Source organism: Tamandua tetradactyla, chromosome 23 (genome assembly GCF_023851605.1).
Source record: "Tamandua tetradactyla isolate mTamTet1 chromosome 23, mTamTet1.pri, whole genome shotgun sequence".
Taxonomy (NCBI): Eukaryota; Metazoa; Chordata; class Mammalia; order Pilosa; family Myrmecophagidae; genus Tamandua; species Tamandua tetradactyla.
In genome coordinates, this window is record NC_135349.1 from 38121524 (window position 1) to 38126435 (window position 4912).

Consider the following 4912-nt stretch of genomic DNA (forward strand, 5'->3'; position numbering starts at 1 on the left):
ACAAAAATGCTGAACTGAGTTTGTCCAAGGGCACTGCAACTGTAGAATGTTAACATTGGGCAGAGATTAACCTGTTTTGGGGAAAGGAGATGTTGAAGAGAAAGGTCCATGGTCAATGTAAAGTTTGATGAATATTAAAAATGTATACGGAGTGATGATATTGTGAAAAAAATGTATATGGAACAAAAGGAGTACACTGTGTAAGGATATTGTAACAAGAAAACTCATTTACATTCTCAGTTTAAAATATTTTTCTTTGAAAATGAGTATTTGATTATTCTTTATTTTCTTCAACAAAATAATATCTTGATTCTCATAAAACAACACCAATATATATATATTTTAAGTCTGGCCATGAAACACATTATAAAATTTGAGATGAAGTATAAAATAATACACAACCATAATAAAATAATTGGGAAAGCAAAATCAGCAGCTTAGCTTTAAAAGAGCTGAAAGAGTTTTGCAGAATAATGATTTATTCACACCGTTGAAAATCAAGCATTTATTCCTACAGTAAGGCCGATATAATGTTCCAAGAACATTCAGTTATCAGGAGAGAGTTGTGAAGTACAGTATTGATTTAAAAACAAGATAATGAGCTTATGTAAATTAACCCAGCACCATCACTTTTCTGGCCATACATGCCAAACTATATAAATCAAATGCATGCTGATTTTTGGCAGGAGATCCTTTGACGTTGAGTTTGTCCACAAAAACGTTTGCTCTTCTTTCACTTTCAATGGCTGGACTTGGGTAAGCTTTCTTCCTTCTTTTAACTTCACAGGATCCTGAGTTTTCATGACCAAGGCTTTGCATCCTAATGTTTTTGAGGTTCTGCCGTGATCCCCTGGTCTGACTTCAAAATGTTGCCACTCAACATGAAAAGCATGAGTGTCACTGTCATTCATGTTGATGAACTCTTGATTGGTCTCTTCATCTTCAGTCCTGTTGTCCTTTGATGTTATAATCACATGGAAATGATGACCAGCAGCCATTTTTTCCAATCCACTGTCAGAATCTCTCAAGGCTCTCCTGGTCTCCTTTATTCCTCCAGGAGCATATGGGTTTGAGTTCGGACCTGGAAGACCTTTGGTAGTTTCACCTCCTACTTTGGAATAATTCATAACTTGGAAGTGCAGAACCAATGTCCACTCGGACTCACTGACAGCAGACCAATGTTTCTTTGTAATACCTGCATGCTGTTTCGCATATTTGACATCATTCTATCCATTACCTGAAAGGGCTGACATCTCTAGGAGTCAAGGACTCCTCACCATCATTATGTCCTCTATGATTATGAGCTCTTCCTCTACCATTGGAGATGCTGAGCAAATCTCTCCCAGAAGGTTCAGAAAAACTTATCATCTATTGCATACTTTCTCTTGTGTGCAGTAACAGAATCCGAGAAGAAAGGGGTCCTCCTCCAAGCTGCTACTCTGTGGCATTCCCAAAGTTCTGGCTTTGCCCACAGGTGGATCGGGAAAATACACACACACACACACAAAATGATGTCACCCAGGGGCTGCTTTGCAGTTGGGTCAATGTTTCTTTTCCTTTTGGGAAGGTGACAAATGATGCAAAGCTGCTATACCATTCCTTTCTCGGTAACTCTCAACTTTCCCTCTGTCTGTTGGGATGTCCCACAGTTCCTCTGGTGTGCTCTCTCTCATTGCCATGAATAAATAAACCTGAGATTTCTGGAACTAGGTTTGCTCCTGGTTGTGCTTGCTGAGTGGGTTACAACCATAAGGTTCTGGCTTGAAAACATTAGATTTTTTTTAAAAGGACGTTTGGAGGAAATTTTAATATGAATTGAGTATTAGAGGTTGTGAGGGAATTTTGTTAGGCGTAACCCTGGTATCGTGGTTACGTAAATGAATGTCATTGTGCTGGTTTGAAATGATGTGTGGACCCTGGAAAAGCCATGTTTTAATCAAAATCCCATTTCGTAATGGCAGAATAATCCCTATTCAATACTGTATGTTTGAAACTGTTATTAGATTATCTCCCTGGAGATGTGATATAATCGAGAGTGGTTGTTAAAATGGATTAGGTGATGACATGTCTCCACCCATTTGGGTGGGTCTTGATTGGTTTACTGGAGTCCTATAAAAGAGGAAACATTTTGGAGAATGAAGGAGATTCTAAGAGAGCAGAGAACAATGCAGCCACAAGAAGCAGAGTCCACCAGCCAGTGACCTTTGGAGATGAAGAAGGAAAATGCCTCCCAGGGAGCTTCATGAAACAGGAAGCCAGGAGAAGATGCTAGCAGATGATGCCATGTTCACCATTTGCCCTTCCAGATAAGAGAGGAACTCTGACTGTGTTCGCCATGTGCCTTTCCAAATGAGAGAAAAACCGTGACTGTGTTTGCCAGGTGCCTTCTCACTAGAGAGAAAAATCCTGAACTTCATCAGCCTTCTTGAACCAAGGTATCTTTCCCTGGATGCCTTTGATTGGACATTTCTATAGACTTGTTGTAATTGGGACATTTTCTTGGCCTTAGAACTGTAAACTAGCAACTTATCAAAATTCCCCTTTTTAAAAGCCATTCAGTTTTTGGTATATTACATTCCAGCAGCTAGCAAACTAGAACAGTCATTATGTCTTGAGGCACTTACTGAAATATTTAAGGGTCAAGTGTCATAAAAAGTCTAATTACTTTTAAATGACTCTGCAATTTCAGTCTATTAGTAAATTGATTTACATGTGTAGATATAGATGAAGCAGTTAAGGCAAAATGGTAACAACTGTTGCATCTAGATAATGTACATATGTGTGTTTATTGTACAGTTTATATATATATTTTTTCTGTTTGAAAATACTTACAATAAAAAAAAATGTTTTTAAAGACACAAAAAACTCTCTAAACCTGTGCTTGGGCAATAGCTGGGGAAGCGCTTGGGAACTCAGTGAATGCCTTGAGCCAAGGCCCCTTGTCTGAGCAGCCACACACTGGTGGTGACTCTTTTTCTAGGCTTTAAGGAACCGCATCCAATTGGTGCAATTCTGGTCCCTCAGCTTTGGGTCTGTCAAAGACCTGACAGCGAGGTCCAACAGCAGAAAAGGATTGAATTCCCTCGTTGCCATTCCCGCGCTGTGTCACCTTGGTGAGGCCCTCATCTGGGTCTTCCTTTCTCATCTGTCGTATCAGCACAATCAGAGCCCCTACCTCGCTGGATGGTGGCGGGCGCAGCAAACACCAGCTGTCACTACTATTTTTTTTTTCTTTTCCTTTAAAGTCTTTAATGGCCAGGAAATGGTATAGAATAACTGCCAAGTCACATAAATTAACTTTTTTGTTAACTTGTGATCCCGGAAAGAACACCCTATCAAATCATGCAAATTGCATGGGCGTTTTCATCACTCGTTGTCTGGGCACATGACAAAGTGTGGGCCATGGACTCCATCTTCACATGGTCCAGAAAAAGAGACGGCTGCCATGTCTGGCAGGCTTCAGATCTCCTTCTATCTCAGGGTTGGGCTCTGGTCTTGGTCTTGAGTGACAGTGATTCTCAGGTAAAGGTCGATCTGTTTTCACTTTGGTAACCTTTGACAGCTCTCCCAGGTCAGGCCGCACCCAACCCAGTTTGTCCAGCACACACTCGTCAAATTTAGCCGGCTGTTTGCGATAGTGACGAAATAACTGCAGGTTGGAACAGTCAACGCAGGTCCAATATTCTGTAAAAGGCTCTGCACAGTGACGCTTTATCTGTCTAAAGAAGTCCAAAGCACACTCGTTGACAAGCTTGCCTTCCTCTAAACATCGCCTTGGATCTTTCTCTTTCCAGCGACAGAGCGTGAACTCCTTGTTGGGCTTATCACACTGAGCGCCATAGTGATGGGCAGCAGCTTTAAGCACAGAAGAGATGACTTTCACCTCCTGCATTTTCAGCTCCTCCAGAGTGGGCAGCTCCACTATTCCCGGCATGATGGCAGTGCTCCTGACCCTGTGCAGAAACCCTTGGCCGTGTCAAGCGGGTCTCCTTGAACTCCCCTTCTTGTCACTACTATTGTTGCGGTCAGAAGAAAGACGTGGAAACCACCCAGAGGCTCCTTGTTGTTGCCACTCCGTGACGGGGTAGAATTTCTTTCTGACGAGTCCCTTTGGATTCTCAGGACCTGCCTCCTCGCCATGGCTCAGGGCTCCAAGAGGAGGTTTTCTGCACACAGTGTGTATGTTACTGCATAGCTTCCTTGGGCAACTGTCACAAAATACCACAAATTCGGTGGCTTAAAGCCACAGACATTTATCGTCTCGCAGTCCTGGAGGCCACAGGACTGAAATCAAGGTGTCAGTAGGGCCGTGCTCCATCTGAAGCCTGTATGGGAGAGTCCTGCCTTGCCTCTTCCAGCTACGGTGGTCTGCCAGGTTTCTTGGCATTCCTTGATGCTCCTTGGCACTGCTTGGTGCTCTTTCATGCTCCTAGGTGTTCCTTGGTGCTCCTTGGCATTCTTTGGTGCTCCTTGGAGCTCCTTGGTGCTCCTTGGTGCTCTCTGGAGTTCCTTGGCGCTCTTTGGTGCTCCTTAGAGATCCTTGGTGCTCCTTGGCCTGCAGCTGCAGCTCTTAATTTTCTGCCTCAGTCGTCATGCTGGCCGTCTTCTCTGTGTCCGTGTCTCTTCTCCTCTTCCTATAAGGACCCCTGTCATGTTGGATTAACGGCCACCCTATCCAGTATGACCTCACCTTAATCTAACTAATTCCATCCCAATGACTCTTTTTCCTAAGTAAAGTCAGGTACAGGGGTGAGAACTTCAACCTGTACTTGTGGGGTGGTGGTGGTGGTGGTGGGGACACCATTGGATCCGTAACAGTCAGGCTTTGGCTGCATAGGATTTGAGAGTCAATGTGATAGGACACCCAGAGCAAGCTGGTAGGTGATTCTGAGGGGTTGCGTTGGCGCCAGGC

At 43.3% G+C, this 4912-nt stretch overlaps 2 pseudogenes; both read right to left on the minus strand.

The window, feature by feature from the left end:
* Window positions 1–612: 612 nt before the first annotated feature.
* Window positions 613–1377, minus strand: LOC143666767 (myeloid leukemia factor 1-like; annotated as a pseudogene).
* A 1998-nt stretch (window positions 1378–3375) lies between these two features.
* Window positions 3376–3995, minus strand: LOC143666626 (NADH dehydrogenase [ubiquinone] 1 alpha subcomplex subunit 8 pseudogene; annotated as a pseudogene).
* Window positions 3996–4912: the final 917 nt, after the last annotated feature.